The sequence below is a fragment of the Prionailurus bengalensis genome, chromosome D2 (genome assembly GCF_016509475.1).
Source record: "Prionailurus bengalensis isolate Pbe53 chromosome D2, Fcat_Pben_1.1_paternal_pri, whole genome shotgun sequence".
Classification (NCBI taxonomy): domain Eukaryota; kingdom Metazoa; phylum Chordata; class Mammalia; order Carnivora; family Felidae; genus Prionailurus; species Prionailurus bengalensis.
The window spans coordinates 34,391,288-34,416,420 of record NC_057351.1 but is presented as its reverse complement, the minus strand read 5'-3'; the positions used below and the strand labels follow the sequence as shown (position 1 = coordinate 34,416,420).

The 25,133-nt window shown below is 32.8% G+C and overlaps 1 protein-coding gene and 1 non-coding gene across 5 annotated transcripts in view; both read right to left on the bottom strand.

Moving 5' to 3' along the window:
- The window catches only part of ADK (adenosine kinase), a 537,819-nt gene that overhangs the window by 365,076 nt on the left and 147,610 nt on the right, over nucleotides 1–25,133 (bottom strand). The gene's annotated exons all lie outside the window — the stretch shown is intronic.
- On the bottom strand, nucleotides 18,643–18,758 carry LOC122493566. Its single transcript, XR_006299928.1, has one exon. It is a non-coding gene; the product is annotated as a U5 spliceosomal RNA (small nuclear RNA).

Sequence of the window (25,133 nt, the reverse complement as noted above, 5' to 3'; positions counted from 1 at the left end):
TCCACTTTGTAAAATAAGAAACAAACAGTAACTGATGTTTCAATGCATTTTAAGAGGTAGATTAATAACAGCGTAAATACATACAAAGTCTCACACAATATATACAATGCAATAACCCCGCTCTGCTTAGAAAATTTAGTGCTCACAACTAAAGAATACCCACTACACAAGAGTAAAGAAAATCAGGGGTGTGAAAGGTAAGGAGGACAATCTTTTTTAGAAGGTGATAATGAAACAGTGTATATTCACTATACCTTAGAAAAACAATCCCAGGACTCTTAATACCACTATGATCCATACATTTAAAATCTAATGAGGGGCGCATGGGTGGCTCAGTTGCTTAAGTATCTGACTTTGGTTCAGGTCATGAATTCTCTTTCGTGAGTTCAAGCCCCGAGTCAGGCTCTGTGCCGACAGCTCAGAAACTGGAGCCTGCTTTGGATTCTGTGTCTCCCTCTCTCTCTCTGCCCCTCCTCCACTTGCACTCTGTCTCTCTCTCTCAAAATTAAATGTTAAAAAAAAAAAAAATCAAATGAAAAAGCCTTACTCCTGTAACCTAAGGATCAAAATGCTCCAGTTCAATTTGGAAGATTCAAAAAAAGCTTCAAAATCTAGGGTATTTTGAATTCCTATCTTCTTCATTCAGTTTTTAGGTTAAGAAACTTCTTTCAAATAACTTTTTTTTTTAAGCCTAATCAAATAACCCAGACAATACTGTAAGTTGGCAAGACCAATGGCAAAATTATATAAATGTGAGAAACTTAATAGGAAATTTTTGAAATATAAATTTTTTATTTTCTGACATTCCTGAAAAGGTGACTTATTTTGTTACTAAGCTATTATATTCTTCATATTATATAACATTAATTCCTGACAAGTCTGACAACCTATGTTTAGTCTGAATAGTGAGTCTTGCATAGTGAGTCTAGCAAATAAGGGTACCAAAGCATTGTTCATAATTTCTGACTTAAATATGATTGACCTAATATTTCAAAATATAGTTATTGTTATAGAAGACTTTTCAATATTTATTATAACATTAATTTTCCAAAGGATATAATATCCAATATATATTAAAAACTTTCAAAACTCATTAATGAGGAAAAAATCCAATAAAATGGCAAAAAATTAACAGCAACATTTCCAAAGAAAAGATACAGATGACAAATAAGCATAGATTTTAATATCATTGGTCATTAAAGAAAATCCAACTTAAAACCATAAGGAAATACATCTATTAGAATGACTTAAAAAAAAAGTGGCAATATTAAATGCTGATGAGGATGTACAGCAACTGAAACTTTCATAAATTGCTGATGGAAATAAAAAACGACACACCCTCCTTAGAAAACAATTTGGAAATTTCTTAGGAAATTACACATACAGTCACCAGACAACTCAGATACATGACTATTTAGAATAGCTTTATTTATTTATAATCACCACACACTTAAAACAACCCAAATGCCTATCAAGTAGTGAATGGACAAATTGTGGTATATCCATGTAAGGCAAGCTCATCAAGTAATAAAAACAAATAATACATTCAAGAACAGAGATGAATCTCAAAATATGCTATGTGAAAGAAGCCAGGCATAAAAAAGGGTTACAATACAGTATGATTCCATTTATTTGACATTCTGGATATGGCAAATATATAGGCAATTTAAATAAGAATAATATACTATCAAGAAAAAAAGAAAGAGGAAATTCCAAAAGTCTCTCTCTTTCTGCATGTATGTATACGCATATATACATATCACCTACCTACACAGAAAGACATACACAGGGACACTCATAGATACATGTGAAACACATTTGAAACTCAAAACAAGCCTATGAGACAAGTAAGATGAATTCAAATATCCCAATTTTCTAAGACTCAGATTTAGACTCTTAGTGACTTACTTTTTAAACTTTGATTTGGAAATAACTTCAAACTATGGAAACACTAAAGAATAATACAGAGAATACCTATATACCTTTTACCAAGATTCATCAGTTTTTAACATTTTTAACATTTTTCTCTTTTTCTCTATAGATACATATTTAGTTTTCACAAATCATTTAAAAAGATTGTATAAAATGCACTTTTATTATTTATAATATCTCAGTGAAAACCTCCTAAGAAGTTGAAGTTTGTATCTGTGAAATCATTTGATTTTATCAGTTCATATGGATATCTCCAATTCCAATCTAACACAGTTCAAAGCCATGGTCTTCTCCCATTCTTTGTTATCTTTTTCCCATTATGTATCTCTCTTCTTCTCCAGTTAGATCCTTGGCTCTGAGGTCCAGGATAGAATTCAGTACTTATACTGGACAAGCCCCTTAAAGGGCAAAAAATAGAAATCTAGGGGCACCTGGGTGGCTCAGTTGGTTCAGCATCCATCTTAGGCTCAGGTCATGATCTCGTGGTCTGTGGGTTCAAACATTGCATCAGGCTCTGTGCTGACAGCTCAGAGCCTGGAGCATGCTTCAGATTCTGTGCCTCCTTCTCTCTCTGCCCCTCCCCAACTCACACTCTGTCTCTCTCTCTCAAAAATAAGCATTAAATATTAAAAAGAGAAATCTAACTGGAAAGGACTGGGGATGGTGCACTGGTAAGAGGGCCTGCTTGATGCGCTCTAAGTCCAAAGCAACAACAGTCTGGGAACTGTGTCTGGGCTTTTTCTTTTCAGGAGTGATTGTGTCTGTTTTGAACTACATTCTCCACATCCCTCTCTTCTGTTTCACAGTCTCTTAAGCACCCCCTCCCCAAATCCCTGCTCTCCAAAGGTGCACACCTATAGAAGCAATAAGAGCTCTACTGAAATATGATGTTTCTTCCTCTACTTATAAGAAATTAGATTTCTAGTATATTCTGTCTCTCAGCAATTCTGAAGGTGCAGGTTATATGTGATTCTATTTGTATCCTTTGTTTTAAGGATGAAGAAATTCAGAGTCATTATCCTCCAAGCCTATTTTAAGTGACTTTTGATGGATTTCTCACAATTGTTAAGTGGTGCATGCAGGATTAGGAGATCCATCCAATATAATTAAGAAAATAATACAATCACATACGATAAAAATAAGAATATTTAGAATAAAACTCCTTATGGCCCAAAACTGAATTTCTTTTTAATTAAAGGTAGCTGTGGCTTATTTTTTTTCCTTTTAAAAAAATGTTTGTTTATTTATTTATTTTGAGAGTAAGAATCCCTAGCAGGCTCTGTGCTGTCAGCACAGAGCACAAGGCAGGGCTCGAACTTACCAACAGTGAGATGATGACCTTAGCCAAAATCAAGAGTTAGACACCTAAACAAATGAGTCACCCAAGTGCCCATGGTTTAATTATTTTTAAGATGCATCCAAAAGAAGCATTCTATAAAGCCAGAAAAACAAAAGAAAATGAAAATGATGACAAAGGAAAAAGGGAGAGAGAAATTAACAGAAATAGCTCTTTAAATTTTGATGTGCAATTGTTTTCTAGCTATCTGATATGAAGCAAATACTACATGAAATGTGAAAGAATTCATTACTATACCCTGTAACTTGTACCAGTCATTCTTATATGGAAAAAACTGTCCTTATAAATAAGATATGGTAAGAATTGGTAAGATATGACAAGATATGGTAAGAAAATGTCCACAAAAGCACCCTTTACAACTTCTAGTTCTAACTTAGTGTAACTGCTTCCCACTTTCACAGTAACTAAAGCTTCTTTTAACCTTCCCCTGGGAGAAAAAAAAGAGAAATCGGCATACATCAGGAGGTAAAGATCTCACAATGTGTTAGTATCACCATTGCATAGAAACAAACATCAACAGTTTTGAACATTTCATAGAGAAAGTAAAGTAAGACAAGTAAAATCTTTACGGCAAAACTCAAAAAAGTTTAATTTCCTTAAGAAAGCATTCATAACTTCCAACTAGGGTTTTTGATGTTCTTTCCTAAACTTCTCATCTAAACAAATAATAAATGAAAAAAAAATCAGTAATTCTAAACAGATTATACTTATTAAGACCAAATGTTAATAGAATAATGCAAGGAGGGAAATCCATAGGCAAATTGTAAGATTCAAAGCTTTGAAACCTTTTACCACAAATGTTTAGTAAGGTTGAAAAAAATTTGCTTAAATGTCAGTTTGATAAAAGCCAAAGGGACATTTCTCACATGTGTTTATATTTAACCATATTTTTAAAGATGGAAAAGTAACAGTCATTCAAAACTAGGGTTCAGCTATTAGTTCATATGAATTGTAATTTAAAGGTATTTCTCCAAGCTCTAATTTTATTTTCTTTGATAAGAAAACACTTTTAACCATGTGTTGCTTAGGTAAACCTCTATTCAATACTAAAAAGTTTAAAGGTTTAATTCTGTTCATTTATAGGTCTGAAAGGTTTTTTTTTGCATGTAAGATAATCAAATATACCTTTGAAAGCACTTTGTATATAATTACAATAAAATGAATTATTCCTAAATTCAGATGCATGATATGTGTATTTGGTTTCTACCCATTATAAAAACACAACAAAATTTCACTAAACCAATTTACAATTTCCATTAAATAGTAAAACTATTTGACAGTTTTAAACCATACCAAAAAAGCCATACGAGAAAAGGAGAAATAGTGCGGGACAGTGGTTCTCAAAACGAAACATGCAGCTTCCTGGTAAACCTATAGTGCCAGCCATATGCCCACAGGCAGTTCCAAAATACAAATTAATACTTTTTACCTCCTGTATTGGTTTGGTTCATCTGTTATTTCTATCACAGAATCCATGGTTTATAAGGGGGCCTTAGTTTCGCTGATCATAGAAAAATTCTAGAAACATATGTAACAGATACAAAGGGAAAGTATTCAAGCAATAATTAATCATTTTTCTCTACCAAACTTTAGAAAAATATCACTCATCAGGAACACTCAAACACTTAAATCTCTTATCAAAACAGAACATATGGAACTTCTGATTCTGAATAGCATATAGCAGGTCACAGCCAACATCCAGACTGACAACAATCTGAAAGTCATATAAATTATAAATCATTAAAGGTACCAAAGAGCTATAGAAGGATCAAATGAATAAATTTCCAAGGAAGTGGGGACTGTTCAGAGGGTAGGCTAGAACTGGCAGATGATTATCTGACCTGGCTAAATTTGTAGTCAGTAGCATGGGGCTAGAGAGAGAAAATTTGACATTTTGGGGACCTCAAACACACAGCTGGTTTGTCCCATAACACATTTGCTGAATTCTGAAACTGAATGGTAAGCTAAGAAGGTTAACCAAAATCACTTGAAAAGCAGAAAGATCTCTCAGCCTGGCAGGGCTTAAAAAACAAAGACAGGAACAGAAAAGGAACTAAAAACATAACAGGCAAAAATGAAATCCTAGAAGGCATGGAGAATAAAATCTAAAGATAACACAGACACTTTTTCCCTGGGGACTGGGAGAGGACATCTATCTATACTGGTTATATCTAAAGGCTGAAAATTCAGACTGCGGGCTTAACAGAACACTAGGATGGGGGTGGAGAGCAAGGGAGTAAAAAAAGATAGGGATTTCAGACACTATTAGTACTAAAGTGATAAAATTGGAAATTGAGGACCTAAAATAAAAGGTCAGCTTCCCACTTGAGATATTTGCCAAACACTGAAGTGGATCACGCTGGAGGATAAAGAAGCTGGAAATCTCTGAGAGCACTTCTGATGCTATGTTTCAGAGCTGATGAAACAAAGATCCAGTGGCCTCAATTAAAAGTCCAAGAGGATCAAGCTCTAGAAACAGAGGTAAACAAGGTAGACTGAACCTATCAAAACTGAAAATCAACTTTGATCTAGCTTAATCCTTGATTTTGTTAAGGCAATCAGCTCTCCCTTCACTCCATATCAGTCCCAAAGAGGAAAGGGCAAACACTGGTAGATAATACAATCTAAAGGATCTACATTTCTTACATAAATAATAAACAGCTAATAGTTATGCAAAGAGGCAAAATAATTTGCCTAAAAACAAAAGGAAACAGCAAGAGAAAAGTTTCAGAAATAATACAGACACTGGAAATAAAAGGACTTCAAAATAACTATGATTAGTATTTTCAAGGAAACAAGGAAAGAACTTGATAAAACTTGATAAATAGATAAAAGAATAGAGAATTACAACAGAGAATTAAATATATAAAGAAAACAATACAATAAACATCTAGAACTTAATTTGATATAGTTTAAAAATTCATTGAATAAGTTTAACATTTAATGCAATCCCTATCAAAATATCAACAGCATTTTTCACAAAACTAGAATAAACAATCTTAAAATTTGTATGGAACCACAAAAGACCCTGAATAGCCAAAGCAATCTTGAAAAAGAAAACCAAATCTGGAGGCATCACAATTCTGGACTTCAAGCTGTATTACAAAGCTGTAGTAATCAAAACTATATGGTATTGGCACTAAAATAGACACACAGGGCAAAGAAACAATAGAAAACCCAGAAATGAACCCACAACTATATGGTCAATTAATATCTGACAAAGCAGGAAAGAATAACCAATGAAAAAAAAAAGACATTCTCTTCAACAACTGGTGTTGGGAAACTGGACAGCAACATGCAAAAGAATGAAGCTGGACCACTTTCTTACACCAAATACAAAAATAAATTCAAAATGGGTGAAAGACCGAAATGTGAGATCTGAACCCATAAAAATCCTAGAGGAGAACACAGGCAATAATCTCTTTTGACATCAGCTGTAGCAACTTCTTTCTAGATATATCTCCTGAAGCAAGGGAAATAAAAGCAAAAATAAACTATTGAGACTATATCAAAATAAAAATATTCTTCACAGCAAAGGAAACAATCAACAAAACTAAAAGGCAACCTACAGAATGGGAGAAGATATTTGCAAATGACTTATCCAATAATATCCAACATACATAAAGAACTTATAAAACTCAACACCCAAAGCATTGGGTGGCTCAGTTGGTTGAACATCCGATTCTTGTTTTTGGCTCAGATCATCTCTCACAGTTTGTGGGGTCAGGTCTCCATGTTGGGCACTGTGCTGACAGCATGGAGCCTGCTTGGGAAATACCTCTCTCTCTCTCTCTCTCTCTCTCTCTCTCTCTCTCTCTCTCCTTCTCTCCCACTTGCACTGGTGCACACACGCTCTCTCTCAGAAATAAACATTAAAAAAGAAAAACTCAACACCCAAAAAATGATTAATCCAATGAAAAAATGGGCAGAAGACATGAACAGAGATTTCTCCAAAGAAGATATACAAATGGCCAACAGACACCTGAAAAGATGCTCACTATCACCATCAGGAAAGTGCAAATCAAAACTACAATGAGGTATCACCTCACACCTGTGAGAATGGCTAAAATCAAAAACACAAGAAACAACAGGTGTTGGCAAGGATGTGGAGAAAAAGGAACCCTCTTGTACTGCGGTGGGAATGCAAACTGGTGCAGCCACTCTGGAAAACAGTATGGAAATTCCGCAAAAAATTAAAAATAGAACTACCATATGATCCAGAAAATGCACTACCCAAAGAATACAAAGACATTAATTCCAAATGAGACATGCACCCCTATGTTTATAGCAGCATTATCTACAACAGCCAAATCATGGCGGCAGTCCACAGGTCCAACAATTGATGAATGGATAAAGATGTGGTACATATGTATGTATGTGTGTGTGTACACACACACATATGTATTCAATGGAATATTACTGAGTTATAAAAAAGAATGAAATCTTGACATCTGCAATGACATGAATGGAGCTAAAGAGTATAATGCTAAACAAATAAATCAGAGAAAGACAAATTCTTATGATTTCACTCATATGTGGAATTTAAGAAACAAAACAAATGAGCAAAGGGGAAAGGGAGAGAAACAAACCAAGAAACAGACTCTTAATTATAGAGAACAAACTGGTGGTTACCACAAGGGTGTGGGTAAGGGGGGGATGGGTGAAACAGATGATAGGGATTAAGGAATTCACTTGTCATAATGAGCACTGGGTGATGTATGGGATTGTTGAATCAGTATATTGTAGACCTGAAACTAATATAACACTGCATGTTAACTGTAATTAAAATTAAAACTTTAAAAAGACAGAATTCATGAATAAGTTTAAATTTAAACTATTCTCTCTGAATCTTCCTCCTACTTAGCCACAGACATGTTATCAGTCACAGAAGGATGTGGAACAACTGGGAAAATAAAGCCCCGGTTCTCTGGCTAGAGAACCAAAGAGGAGAATTCCAGGGAACCACAAAGAACTAGGGCTCTTAACACATCTAGAAAATACAAAAGACTAATCAAAGAAATAGAAGATATAAAAAAAAACAAGGAAAATTTCAGTAATTGAAATTTTAGAGCTCACTAGATGGGCTCAATAGCAAAATGAAGAAGATAGAATTAAGACTCAGTAAGTACACTTGAAGACAGATTAATAAACATATTCCAGTCTGAACAACAGAGAGAAAAATTATTTTTAAAAAATGATTAAAGACTCAGACATCTATGAGATATTATTAAAACATCTAAAGTTTATGTCAGCAGAGTACCAGATGAAGAGAAAAAAAATACAGTGTAGAAGAAAATTTTCAAAAATATAAGTCTACAACTTTCCAAATTTGATTAAAGACACACTCCTACAGGCTCAAAAAGTTCAGAAAACCCAAACAGTATAAACTCATGGAAATCCATGCCCAGACAAATGAGAAGAATCCAGAGAGTGGAACTGGGTGGAATATCAATATTTAAGAGGAAAAGGACCAACAGAGAGGAAGGGAAGCACTGACCTACCAAAGGGGGCAGGGGGAGTGCCCAGAGAGAGAAAGATATCTAGAAGGAAGGAAGAAGTATCCAGCAGAGTCAAATTCCTTACTAAAGAACATTAAAGGCAAATCTGATTATCAATATGATCCAAAAAAGGATTTCATATTTCAAGTCATCAGGGTAGGCAGCATTCCTTACTGGTTTAGAGCAAAGGTTCTGGTGTCAGACAGACCTGGCTTTAATTTCATGTTCATCTAATTATGACATAGCACAAGTAACCTAAATTCCCTGAGATTAGGTTTCCTCATTTGTAAAACATGGTATTGAAGACCATATCTGTCTTTGCATTCTACCATATTTAAGTATAGTACCTAACAGATATTAGGTACATACATGCCAAAAAAGTTGATAAACAAAAGAATGTTTGGCTGGATAGAAGAACTACGGAAGGATTAAATGACCGTCTTCTTACTATTGCTGTTGCTATTGGATTTTTATGAAAGTACAGACGATCAATCTGTACACATTTTAACAAAATTAAGTTTTTCTTGAGCATTTTTAAAAAACTTTGACATTGATTTGAATTTTCCCTCTATCTCAGATACCTACTGGACACTAAATAAAAACTTATGGCAAAAGAACTTAAAAAAAATAAGAATGTAGAAAATTGTTATTAGGGAAACATTTAACTATAAGACAGATTTTAGATTAATAAGTATACATTATGTTATCTAGTGAGAAAAAACAAAATCAAATTATTTGTGAACTGAGATTAGATTAGGGTGTTCTGAGTTGCTCCTCCTACACCAGGCTCAGAATGAAAAAAAAGTGTGTGTGTCCATGTGTGTGTCTGTGTATGCACATGCAGTGTACTATTTCACTCTTTCATGTCATTTAATAACTCCTTATCTTTCTTTCAATTAATATAAAACATTACCACTCTGTTGTGAAGACTATATCAGTGCCTTAAACATAGTAAACAGTTAATAAATGATACCAACTATCTATGTAACTGGGGAGGAATAACTTGCTGATTTTGCAGAGAATGTTCAATCTGGATACCATCTAAAAAACACACAAATAATTGACATCTTTACAATTTTAAATTCAAACTTCTCAACATCCTGGAAAATATCTGATGCATAACAGTCTTAATCCCTACTTCATTAAATAATGAAAAATAAAATCTATTGCATTTCCAAAGGTTACATACTAACCACATAACATCAATGTTGATTCAAAAGCACATATAGCACACAATATTTTCACATTACTGTAAATGAAATTCTCAATTTGGTATTACTTTTTAAAAGTAAAGTTTTGAAAATTTATCAGTATAGAAGTTTTATCTTATGCATGCCTTTGCAGCAAAAGACATTAAAACCAATATGAAAAGTGTTTAGATACTAAAGAGATGTTTTCTTTCATCTTCGAACACTACAAACAGAGATTCCAATAAAGAAAACCACAACTTTGCTGAAGTTTAAAACATCTGGGGAGTATCTTAAGATATTCATTCTTAAGAGCTCCATGTTAAAGAACAGCCTGAAGGGTAGATGATAAATCTGCTCTAAAAGTGGAAGTGTGTTTTTAATCCCACTGAATATAAACAGACTCTTTAAAAAAAAAAAAAAAAAAGAACTCTAATTCGAAAGCAACGTGCCAAGAGACAAAAATGCTCCATAAAAGGAAACTTTAAAAATAAACACTAGAGCTCAATTATAAAACAAAAAGAACTTAATTATTAAATAATCATGAGAATATAATGATTTTAGGATATTAGCAACCAGAAAGTAACTGTCAATAAACCTTTGTAATTGCTAACTGAAGAATACTGGGTGATGGGTTCAGATTACAAACATTCTTTTGTAAAAGATGTTTCTCCAGCTATGAATTCTCATATGATAACAATAAACTCTCAGAAAGCTAATGTAAGAAATAAATATAATTTATATTTTTATTTTTTATAAATATATAAATATTTTTATATTTTATATTTATAAATATAAAAATAATTTATATTTTTAAAAACTGAAGATGTATCTTTCTTTTACATCAAGTTAATATTAATGCAAAAGTTATTTCATAAACTTTGCATTTACAAATACACGATATAGAATGTATCAAGACATGATACATGAGATCCTAAAACTCATATATATTTTTTTAAAGTAAGTTCTACACCCACCATGGGACTTGAACTCGTGACCCCAAGATCAAGAGTTGTATGTTCTACCAACTAAGCCAGTCAGGTGCCCCTAAAACTCATAATTTGTTTACAGAATTTACAATAAAACTGTCGATAAAGCTTATTAACTGAAGAGAGTATTCAGACTATTTTTAAAACAACCACCAACACTGGACTCAATACAATGTGGAATATATTCCCTTCAGTACATACTGAATTTCAAAAGTAAAAACTTCGAACATCCACCAATTTGGAAGCAAAAGCAAACAAAAGCAAGGTGAAATGACAAAGCCCTGGGTTCCACATTTATTTAGTTACTACAGAAAGAGTGTTACAGTATACCCTACAGGCTATACTGATATATAATTTATAGGTAAATCTGTTTCCCAATTTCAAAGTATGCAATTTAAATATATATTATATTGATAATAAACCAGATTTGAACATTTTTGGTATTTTATAAATGCAAGAACTCTAAAATGAAAATAAAGGACAATTAATCTAATGTAGAACTGATATCTAATTAGACATAATATTCTTTCTGGACAAGAGGGGAGGTCAGAAAGCTTTCTCTATAAAAGGCCAGGTAGTAAGTATTTTAGACTTTGTGGGTAAAAAGAAAAACTCAAGGATATTTTTTAGGTGGTTGGAAAACAAGAGATTAGCAAATTTCCAAAAGTACTTTTGCTGATAAAATTAAAAATATAATTGAGTAGTGTTTTGTTTTTTGCTTGTCAGTTTGTTTTGTAATTCAGTTTACTAATAAAAAGAATATAATTCTTTTGGGGAGAATAACATTTCATTTAATTGGTGTTCAAAGTTACTGTTCCCTACCATCAAAAATGACTGCAAATGTTCATCTGTTAACATTGATCTATTATGAGATTTTACATATTTCAACTTTGAAGAAGTCTTTTCACATAGATTCTGCCAAATATTGATACCAATCCACAAGCATATGATTTTTATCGAATATATTCATCACATAAAAGGCATTTATAAAATTCTATTACAGGAGTCTCTTGATATTTGCCTTTTAGCATGTCACTACCTTATAGATTAATCACTTCCAACTCAAAATTAGACGAAGGGTCATCAACTGCGTTGTTAAAGGATTTAAAATAAGGAAGCATCCATTGCACTGCCATCAAGGTCTGAAAAATACTCCTGGAACTATTGTTTCAGCCTGAAAAATATATCTGCTATAAAGAGTGTAAGAATAGAGATATTACTTCTTGTTTTAACTTCTGACAGAATGAGACATACATAAAGTAGCTTGACATTTGTCACAATTCAAACTACAGTAGTTGCTGTCAAATGACTACCATGGTTAAGTTTCAAATGTAAGTGCTATATAGGCCTCACAATTAAGAAACAATATCAGTATCATTAAGAAACAATATAAAGACTGAAATAAAAGTTAATTTTCAAAGCCATTCCATGTGCTACAATAATTAGTTAATGGAGCGTCTTATCTAGAAAACTCTGAATCTATATTCTTAACTCAAAATAACTGTAGTAATCAAATGGCAGGACAAGTCAAATAGCTCAAATTTCAGGCAGAAATTTATGGAACTATCTCTTCATGAGATCAAATGAAGTTCACTGTTAATACTACTAGTTCAATAATAAATGAGAGATTCAAATATTTTACAAAATTTTGTGGTTACAATAATACAATGAATAACCACAGGCTTTAAAAACCTTACATTTTCACAAACTTTATAAATATCTTAACTCTTTTTTTTTGTTCCATATGTATTTTGTTTCATATGTAACACATCTTAACATATTATACTTTCAGACATACTGAAATAGTGTTTTCTTAATTTTTTTGAAAATATTCTTGCCTACAGTTGTTTGATACAGACTTTTCATGAAGGCTAATTAATTGTCCAGGCACTTGAAACTCAGTATCACTTCTGTGAATTAAAAAAAACCAACTGATTACTGTCAGTAAATATCTGATGACTCACCAAAAACTAAGGAAAACCACTCAAAATCATTCTTTTCTTTAATTGACTACTGATGTTGCTACCAAATGTCCTCAACTGTTAAAGCAACTATTGCCACCAAAAAACTGACAGTCTTAAATTTATTTTCTCTAAACACATTTCTTTGGCTAATACAACAAAACACAGTTTAATTCACTCAACACTGGTAAATGGCTCTCACTGTTTAGCTAAGAAATTATATTCTCCCAAACCTTACTTTGGGTGCAACCTCATTTTGATTTTTTGTTTGTATGTGCGAAAAACCTCTGCTGTGATAAGCTATTATACTTTAAATTTTCTAACTTGTATAAGAATCACTTTCCTTGAGTTTGGAATACTGTAAGTGCTTAGCCTGGTAATGGCAATGTATGCAATAGTCTTTTAATAGAGCTTAATAAACACAATGTCTCATCATCTAATTTAATAAAATAACCCATAGTTCACTATCCTGTAAAAATGGGATTCAAAGTCCCCTTTTCTCTTTTTCTTGTTTTGACATGATAGGTATGTACTAGAAATAAAAAATAAAGTGTTATGCCACAGTAACAAATGTGACACTTAAAACACTGTTGAATTACTTTATCACTGGAATGTTAGTATGCCAAGCAGCAGTGTGAAACAATGAGAATGCCACGTCAAATCTTTGCTGTAACTATTCATCCCTGCCGTAGGGGTGGGAAAGCAGCCATAGACAATACATAAATGAATGAGCATGAGTATCTTCTAGTAAGACAGAACTTTAATTATGGACAGTGAAATTTAAATTTCATATAACTTTCACATCATAAAATATTATTCTTCTTTTTACCAGTCATTAAAAATATATAAAAACCATTCTTAGCTTACAGACCACAAAAACAAGTGGTGGGACAAATCTGGCCCATCCCTGCTTTAAACAAGTCACTTATTCTCTTGGGCTCAGCTCACTCTTCTGTCACATGTAAATAATATAATGATTGTTGTACCTATCTACCACAGAGGAAAATGAAAAGGATCATCAAACATAAGTGAACAGGTTCTAAAACTATAAAACAATGAGTATCAACTAATTCTATTTTGCATTCACAAAATATTGATTGCACAACATTCAATGTACTTATGCAGGCAGTCAATCCAATTCCATAAAGATAAAAAACAAACACTAAGCATTTACCTGCAAAACAAACAAGCACTTCAGAAAGTCACTACGGATACAAAAAAAACACTTTACCCACAAACTCTTTTAATAAATGTTTTATTTCAGCAACCAGTCTTATTTGAGACTTCCTCTATACAGCTAGCAAGTACACTCTATCTCTTTTTGGTAGCTTCATAGTTTTCCATTGTATAGCTACAACTTAATCTCTACAATAAACATTTAGGTTTTGTCTAATTTTGTTTGCTTTTACAGGTAATATAAAAACAGGGGTGCCTGAGTGGCTCAGTCAGTTAAGCGTCTGACTTCAGTTTAGGTCATGATCTCATAGTTTGTGGGTTCGAGCCCCGTGTCGGGCTCTGTGCTGACAGTTCAGAACCTAGAGCCTGCTTTGGATTCTGTGTCTCCCTCTCTCTCTGCTCTTCCCTCATTCAAGCCTGGTCTCTCTCTCTCAACAATAATAAATAAAAGAAAAAAAAATTAAAAACAAACATTCTTACACATATACAGTTCATAGATCCAAGAGCATTTAAGACATAAGATTTTGATAAATAATATTGATTTGATAAATACTGATACGATTTGATAAATTTGATAAATAAAATGATTCCTTCAAACAGGCTGTGGTGACTTATACTCCCACGATATTATGAAACTGCTTATTCCCTATAATCCTTGCCATATAAGAATTATCATAACAGGTTTATTTTCATTCCTCCTATGATTGAGGATGAACATACTTTCATATGTTTACACACCATTTTATTAACTTTTCTACCCAGCAACAGTTCACAGACATTGCTCATTATTAATATATAATTGTTGTTCTCATGGATTTCTAGAAGCTCTTTACATAGAAATATCTTGGACTATGATATAGTTGGCAATTATTTTTATCAGTTGGTAAACTGGCTTCTGACTTTATGCAAACTTTTTGCCACGTATTAAAAAATATTTTTAATATAGGCATTCATCCACTGCAAGAATGTAAAACCAAAAAGGAATTGCAAATTAAACCCAAAGACTGTAGAAAGAAGAAAATAAGAAAGAGCTGAATATGTAGAAAGAGAAAACAAACATGCTCTATAGGGAAACAACAAAGCCAAAGTTGGTTCTTTGAAAAGGCTAACGAAATTAATGAGCCACTCCCCTTGCAAAGAAGGAACAAATAACCATTACAGAAATACAAAAGGATACTTTTCTCCATAGACTATATAAATATTAAAAGGTCATAGAAAGATATTATGAACAAGAGTATGCCAATGCATTTTAACATTTAGACAAAAATGTACAAATACTTAATCAAGGCTGACATAAGAATAAGTGAAAAAATCTAAAAAGTCCTTCACTTTATTTATTTAGAGAAGAGAGAGAAGGTGCATGCGAGCAGGGGAGGGGCAAGGAGAGAAGGAGAGAATCTTTTTTTTTTTTTTAAAGAGGGAGAGACAGTAAGAGAGAGAGCACGAGCGTGGGAGGGGGGCAGGGGGGTAGAGAGAGAGAATCTTAAGCAGGCTCCATGCTCAGCGCAGAGTCCAATGTAGGACTCAGTATCAGCATCATGAGATCATGACCTGAGCTGAAATCAAGAGTCAGACTCTTAACTGAATGAACCACCCAATCGCCCCAGTCTTTCACTTTTTTAATGCAATATTCCCAACAAAGAAAACTCAAGGTCTCAATCACATTATCAGTGAATTGTGCCAAATATTTAAGGCATAGGCAAACCATAGGCACAATTGTACAGAGAGTTAAAAAGGACAGGAACACCAAAAAGAGTATTCCCATTAAAATGAAGACATCTATTCATGAAATGATATCATGAGGATAGTGAAAAGGCCAAGTCAGAGCTGGCATTTACCAACTAAAATAAGTCATAACCTGAATATACAGAGAATTTCTATTAACTGCTAAAAAATTATTAATAGAAAACTGGAAAAAAGAACTTAAACTTGCAATTCACAAAGCAAGTGTATCTAAATGGTCAATATACAAATAAGAATATGTTTAACCTTATTAGTGGTCTGGTCAAGGAAATACAATTAAAACTATAGTAAGATACCTCTAGTCACTCACCAACCAGTGTGGCTAAAACAAAAATTTTAAAGACTGAAAATACCAGTGGAACAAATGGAAACTTCAGTCCTGTTGATGGGAATATAAAACTTTGGAAATCTCTTTTGGTAGTATCTAGTAAAGTTTAAGACAAGCACACCCAGTGACCCAATATTTCCATTCCTATTTATAATTCCAACAGAAATGTGTGTACATGAACACCAAAAGACACATACAAAAATGTTCATTACTAGCATTGTTTGTAACAAAGCCAAACCCAAAACAACCCAAATACCCATCAACAGTAGAGTATAAAATTAAATTGAGACAGATTTGTACAGTGGAATTGGATAGAGAAAAGAAAATGAAGAAAGCACTACTATATGCAACAATGTGGATAAATCACACAAACCAAGATGAGCCAGAGAAGCCATAAACAAAAAAATATACACTATATGATTTCATTTATTTAAAGTTCAAAACAGCAAAGCTAATCTCTGGTGTTGTAAGTCAAGATAGTGGATACCTTTGGGGAAGGAGAGGGGCCAAGGGTGCTTCTGGGCTTCTGGCCAAGTTCTATTTCTAGAACTGGTTGGTAGTTAAACAAGTATGTTTACTTTGAGGTAATTCTTTCAGCTGTACACTTATGATTTGTATACTTCTTTTACGTGTGTTATACTTCAATTCATAAAAAGTTAATAAAAGAAGAATGAATGTTGAGTTTTGCAAATGCATTTTTAGCATCTATGAAAATAATCATTTAAAATCTCTCTAAAAATTAAATGGTAAAATCAAATCTGGGTCCAATCAAAAGATCAAAACCACATAGTAAGTTAAACGGAATTTTAACATAAAGAATTATTAACTATGATAAAAAAAAGAAAGGTCCATATGGTATTCTAGGGCTGAATGAAAAGTACCCAAGGAAGGAAAAATTTATGAAGGATCAGACCTCTTTTGAGAAAGTGTGGGTCAGCCACCAGATAGTAGAGTTCATTGGTTTAGTTGGTCTGGGGTTACTAAGCAAACAACAGAAACCCTCTGGGAAGCAGTTGGAGAGCAGGGTAAAATCATATTAATAGATTCCCTAATTCTGAATTATCCTTTCATTTTGGAATAAACCCTACTTGTACTACTAGTCTCTTGATATATCACTGTATTTAGTTTATATTGCTCTTAATTTATCATTTGTGGCTCTTTGTCTCTAGTAAAGTATTAAAAATGTATGTTTGTGTATTAATTTTGTAATTACCCACCAAGTAAATGTTGGTTTCTAATTATTTTTCACTTCTTTGTTTTACAAAAATACAGTACTTTCATCTGCAAATAGCATTTCCTTTCTTTACCATTTTTATACCTAACGTATTTTTATCAGAGTATTATGGTCTGACTTTTGTTTTTAAAAAGTCAACCTTGTCTGCTGGGCTGAGAATATGAGGAAAGCAGCCAAGGGTGGAAGGAGAGAAACTAGGTTAAGAGGCCATTGTAATAATTCAGGCAAAGGATAATGGTGGCAGAAAGCATAGGACAGATGACTACAGCAGTGTAGATGGTAAGAAGTGTTTAGATTCACGATATAGTTCAAAGGTGGTTCAGTAAAATGTGTGAAGGACAGGATATGTGCTATAAAAAAAAGAGAAGTACCAAGAATACCTTTAAGGTTTTTAGTCTAAACAACCAGGACAGAGTTGCCATTAAGTGAAACAGAGAAGGCTGTAGGTGAAACAGGTTTGGGACAGTGGGGAAAATTAGGAGTTCAGCTTGATTTGTTGAGTTTAGACTATAAAAAATCCAAGTGCATTCATTAAATAAATGCTGGAAGAACAAATCAGTCAATCTTTCAAACACTACTGATTCCCCAATACTCCAAAACTGCGATGAGTAAGGACACAAAGAATTATGCCACAACATACACTCTACTTCACTACAAAGAAATGATTCTGTGAGACCCACAAAAAAGATAGACTTCACAAAAGGAACTATCCTTCCATGGCAGGAACTGGCCTATATAGCCTGACTGCCATGTATAAAAAGAACGAAAATGCAGGCTTTCCTAAGGCAGAACCAAAGGCCCAAATTCCCCTCCAGTATATTGCACATGATCTTTGTTAAAAAAAAAAAAAAAAAAGAGTAAAGAACTGGTATTCTTGGTATAGCAGGCAACACTAAGCTCATAAGAGTTCTAGATAGAGACAAAGAAATGCAGAGAGAGAGGCAGACAGACAGATAGATGTTAAATGTTAAATAAATAAATATTTAATAAATAAATAAATCTGAGAAAAAGGAAAAAAAAAATCCCATAGTTCATGGTGCTATTATAGTTCATGACTAGTGATATAGTCATTCAGTGCCCAAGAAAGACTTGGCAAGTTCACCTCAAAAAAGACAACTTGCATCAAAAATACAAATTCTAAGATCTTCATATTTTTCAGTAATGATATATATATATATCTTATTATCTTCAGTATGATATATATATCTTATTATATATCTTATTAGTAGTAGTAGTAAGCCCTGCAAGCACAAGGCCTCAAAAAATTGGGTCAACACTAAGAATCATTCCTCTCCAAGGAAATCTTTAGTAAAAGGCAAAACATTTATATGATCTGAAGAAAAAACAGAGTATCAGTATGATATATTTTTAATTATTCCATATTATCTCCTTTCATTCCTACAAGAAAAGTCATGAGGAAAAAACTATTGTATAGATAAGAAAAATGAAGTATGCAATCAGTGTGACATGTATAAAGGTAGCTAATATTAGAACTCGTATCTCTCATACCCTTTGCCAACTATCCACTCTCAAAGAATTTCTAATTTTGTAAAGGTGTAATACTAAATTACATATGAGGTGGTAACAACAACAAAACCTATGAAAAATTTAGCACATTATCAAAATCCCAGTGATCTGTTCTGCAGAAAAGAAAAATCTACCTTAAAATTCATATGGAATCTCAAGAAATAGCCACCTTAAAATGCATACGGAATTTCAAGGGACCCCCAAATAGCCAAAATAAGCTTCAAAAAGAAGAACAAAGTGAGAGGACTCACACGTCCTGATTTCAAAACTTACTATAAAGCTACAATAATCAAAACAGTGTGTACTGGCAAAAAGACATATAGACCAATGGGATGGTACAGAGAATCCAGAAATAAACCCTCACATACATGGTTAAATGATTTTTGACAATGATGCAAAGACCATTCAGTGGGAAAACAGGGTTTTTCAACAATTGGTGCTGGGAAAACTGGATATTTACATGCAAAAAATGAAAGTGGATCCGTATCTAACACCATATAGAAAAAATTAATTCAAAATGGATTAAAAATCTAAATTTTAAGAGCTAAAACGATGAAACTCTTAGAAAAAAAAACATAAGGCAAAAAGTTTTTTGAATTTGGCAATGATTTCTTGGATATGACACCAAAAGCATAGGCAATAACAAAAATAGACAAATTGGACTTCATGAAAATTAAAAACCTTTGTATATCAAAGACAGCATCAACAGAATAAAAAGGCAACCCACAGGATGGGAAAAAATCTTTATGAATCATTTATCTAATAAGGAAATAATATCCAGAATCTATAGAGAACTCCTAAAATTCAACAACAATAAACAAACAGCCTGATTCAAAATTGGGCAAAGGACTTGAATAAACATGTCCCCAAAGAACATATACAAACAGCCAATAAGCACAAGGATAGATGTTCAACATCACTAATCATCAGGAAAATGCAAATCAAAATTATTAGTACCTCACACCCATTAGGAAGCCTACTATTGAAAAACTAGAAATAACAAGTGTTGGCAAGGAAATGGAGACATTAGAACCCTTATGCACAGTTGGTGGGAATGTAAACTGGTATAGCCACTGTGAAAAAAGGTACAGTGGTTCCCTCAAAAATTAAAAATAGAATTATCATATGATCCAGCAATTTCACTTTTGGGTATATACACCAAAAAACTGAAAGCAAGGCCTCAAAGAGATATTTGTACATTCACATTCATAGCAGTATTATTCACAAAAGCTAAAACATGGAAGCCACTCAGGTGTTCACTGATGGATAAACAGATAAGCAAAATATGGTGTGTATGTACAATGCAATATTATTCAGCCTTAAAAAGGAAGGAAATGCTGACATAGGCTACAACAGGGATGAACTTTAAGAATATTATACTAAGTAAACTAAGCCAGGCACCAAAAGACAAATACTATATAATTCCATTTATAGTCGAAATCATAGAAAAAGCAAGTAGAATGGTGGTTGCCAGGGGATAGAGGAAAGAGGGGAAGAAGAGTGATAATTTAATGGGTATGGAGATTCAGCTATTTAAAAGAGTTATGAGATGGGTGGTGGTAATGGCTGCACAAGAGTATGAATGTATTTAATACCACTAAACCTACACTTAAAAATAGTTAAGATGGTAAATTTTATGTTATGTGTATTTTACCAAAATTAAAAAATGGGAAAAGTTAAACAAATATAAAAATAAGTTTTTAAAAAATCAATACTTTAATAATCGCAATACTTTCCCCAGTTACTAAAAATTATCATTAAGATTTGACCATTGCTAGGTTCTTCAAAAAATAAAAAATAGAATTATCATATAATCCAGTAATTCCACTACTGGGTATTTATCCAAAGAACACAAAAACACTAATTTGAAAAGATATATGCACCCTTATGTTTATTGTAGCATTGTCTACAATAGCCAAATTATGGAAGCAACCCAATGTCCACTGACAGATGAACGACCACAGAAGATGTGATTATATATAATATAATGGAATATTGTTCAGTGATAAAAAGAATGAAATCTTGCCATTGGTAACTAACGTGGATGGATCTAGAGGGTATAATGCTAAGTGAATAAGTCAGTCAGAGAAAGAGAAATACCATATGATTTCACTGATATGTGGAATTTAAGAAACAAAACAAATGAACAAAGAAAAAAAGAGACAAACCAAAAAAAACAATGGACTCTTAAATGTAGAGAACAAACTGATGGTTACCAGAGGGTAATGAGTGGATGGATAAGTAAAATAGATGAAGGGGATTAGGAGTACAGTTATTAAACTGATGAGCAGTGAATAATGTATAGAATTGTTGAATCACTATATTGTACACCTGCAACTAATAAAACACTGTGTGTTAACTATACTGGAATTAAAATTTTTAAATAAATTAATTTAAAAAAATATGCTAGCTTCCCACTTGCCTATAACTCATAACAACCTACATGATGCTTTGGTAGAAAATGCTTTCTTTTTGTTATATGTGACGTCAGGATTATTATTTGTTTTTATCAGCTGAAGATAATAATGAGCAAAATATTTCTATATCCTTGAGCATATATTTTACATACGGGCAATAAAATGTATTACAAAACAGTTTCCATTTTAAGTTTGTTATTTGGCAGAAAATCTCCCACAGTGTTCAACTTATTATTATTATTTGCTGCAGACTCTTCCTAAAAGCAAGAGGCAGCCCATTTTCTCCAGATGACTCATTAACAAAAGTCACAGTAGAATGAAGTGTTCCAACTTGAAATACCAATAGCTAAATATAACCTCTTTCACAACATTAGAAAATACAGTGCTTCTCTTTAGTCTATAAGAGCAATCTTCAAGGGTCACCTTAACAAAACACATTTAGCACTTTAGGTGATCAGCAAGAAGAAAAGCCTGGAATGATGTATAATTTTTTAAAAAGAAAGCATTCAGCAAAAATGGGGAAAACTTTGTAAATCACAAAAAAATGAATTTTTTCTCCTTCTATAAGTAAAAACACATTTCTATCATAAAAGCATTTAATACCTTAGAATATGAACACTGGTCACAAATATTAAAATTTATCTACTCGTCCCTAGTGTAAACTGAAAGGCTTTTTCAGCCATTAAACAAATGAGAATCCTATCATAGATATTTCATTTGAGATTACTCTTTTGACAAAGAACAGTGATATACATTGTAAATCTTACAAAAATATTAAACCAAACTATTTTTTCTAGATATTTATCTTGCATATAAGTTTAAAATGTGAAAACGGTATCTGAAATTACTAATAAATACTACTGTTTAATTTTTCAAAAAAGCAATAAAAAAAAACCTAACACAAAACCAAGAAAACACAGTAAGTAAAAAAAAAAAAAAAGATGAAGTAAAAAAAGGCAGTCTGACAAATTGAAGATAACTCTGAGACAGACAAAGGGAAGAAGAACTGAAGAAAGAAAAATCTGACAGCTTTTGAGTCCTTAGAAGTTTAGTCATCCCTAAGGCCCAACTGTAACCATATTTTTGTGTGAGTGCACCTCAGTGACTTGAGTTACTAAATTCCTTTGTTAGCCAAAGCTAGTGCTAGTTAGGTTTCTTGTCACATGTAGCCAAGAATCCTAATAGAATTTAGAAATATTATTTTAAGAACAACTAAACTACTAATTGTCCATGTATCTACAGAAATATATCAATTTTCAGGTGTATTATGACACCATACATTTCATCTTCTCTCCTTTTTCCATAAAGGAGAATTTTTTCCCCTTTATTTTATGAGGTGAAGGTCTTTTAAAAATCATCAAGGGAAGATTCACTACAGGAGATTGCTTTAGAGCCAATTTTTTTGAAAAGCACCAATTTAAGAAAGTAAACTGATAGCAACCTTCCTGAAGTACTCCCCTCTCTAAAAAATGCAGTACTGTTTTTGATAGAAAAATTAGTTACAAAAGAATAGGCAATAGGAGTATTTTATTCTCATTAGAATTACTGATGATCTTCTTATTTTTCATTCTATTTTACATGTTTTCCAAATTCTTACCAATCAGAAAGAAACATGCTATTTTGTAATAAGACTACATTTTAAGTAATTTTAACTCTCATTATGGCTCAAAGCACATATTTACTTAGGCTTCATCTTCACATAGTTTTGAGAGTGAAATGTTTATTCAGTCCACTTCAACAAATATTTATCAAATATCTACTATGTGTAAAGCAAAGTATCATAACAAAATGATACACAGTTCATGAAAGAAGCCACAAACTTCAGACTTTATATAGTATAGATATGTGTGTATTTGAGTGTGTGTGTGAGGGGTGTCGGAGTTGCAATAAAGTTTATTCTATTTTTATTATTTTTTATATCTTTTAAGTTGCAATAAAGTTTAATCCAGGCTTTATTACACAACATCATGGTTCAATTCAACAAAGAAGTAGAAACTATTTCATTATGATATTTTCATTTCCTAGATGACATAATTTTCAAACTAACCATCCTCCCCCCATTCAACTGCAATACAGGGTTAAAAAACATTACTTACTTTTCATATAAATAAGTTCTTAAATAATTTAAGAAAAAATAACTTCCATGGATATTAAGAAAGAAAAGTGAGATGACAATGTTACCTGTTTTGATCCTATTTTCCACTGTATTAGTTATCAAGGTTCCATACCAAAGGTATGTAAAGAGATACCTCCAGTAACTCAAACTCACTATAATATTTTAATAGTCGATAAATAGGCAAAAAACAAAAAACAAAAAACAATGATATTTAGGTGAAGAATTCTATAGTCAAGTTTTTAAAGTTTACTTCCATATACTATGGTCACTTGTTTTTTAAACCACAATACTGATTTACATGACCCCTAGCAAAGTTTGTTTTCTGTACTGGAAAATACGAAAACCGAAAGTTTGAAAACTATTTAAACTCAAGAGATTCTACTAGATGGGCAAGTCCTAGAACTTCCACTGTGCCCCCTCCCAGGACGCAGGATATAACTGAGCTGTTGGGCATTCAAGGAAGGCTTGATAAATGAAAAGGTCTCAAAGCTCACAGTTGGCCAAGGTGTTTAAAGAACATATTTCTAAATACATACATACATACATACAAGCATAAAATATCTTGGATTGGCATAACTACTCTCCCAAGCTGAGGATACCCTGAGAAATCATTCCTCTCACTCACTTTTTACACCACTAAGTCTGTTGATTCTACCTCCCAAAGAGCCTGTGTTGCACCTGTGTTGTTGTTGTTGTTGTTGTTGTTGTTGTTATTGTTGTTGTTGTTTTCAGTTTTACTGACACATTTCAGGACCTCCTATTTCTTATTGGACTATTCCAACAGACTAATAGATAGGCCTTTATGATTCCAGAAAGGCTTTGCTCTAATCCATTTTTCACAATGTCTAATGAGTTAACTCTCCTATTTAACATCATCCCTATCACCCACTAAAAACAAATCCAAACTTCTTATCAGTGCATACACGTAATACAACCTGGTTTAATGTGTTTACATCTGCTAAAACCACTCTCAGTTCCCCAACTCAGGCACTATGATTCAGTCATATTGAGATGTTCCCACAAAATGCTTTCTCATGTCTGCATGTCTTTTGCAAAGCCTGTTCACAAGCACAACCATGCCACATACATACCTTCCTATCTGTGTATCATTTTCTTCTCACAAGCATCATACTTGTCTTGAAAGACTCAGCTTAAGGCATCATCTTCTTTGTGAAGCCTACCTTGTTAATATTCCAATCCTAAACTAGGTATCTCTCCTATATGCTCTCAGAGGTCCCTTTTCAAGTAATTGTCATAACACTTATCACTTGTTTATAGAATTACTTGCTGTGTGATTGCTCAGAATTCTATGTGATTCAGTTCACTCATCTGTACAGTTACTAATATTATCTACACTGAAGGACTTTTATAAGAATAAATCCAAGGGCGGGGGCGGGGGGAACATATCTAGGAAGTGCCTAACACTTAATAAAAGTTCTAGTAAATGACAGATGTACTATGTCATTAATACTTTTCTCAAAGGCAAACACCTTAGCATTCATCTTCCGTACTCTAGCAGCTATTCCAGTACTTGGCAAAAAGTAAGTTGCTATACATTTGTAAAGTGAACAAATCCACATTTCAGAAGGATGACTCCTGTAGCACTATAGAAGGTGGAATTGAGAAAGTCCTGCAACAGATCCTTCAGGACCTCAGGAAGAAGGAAGA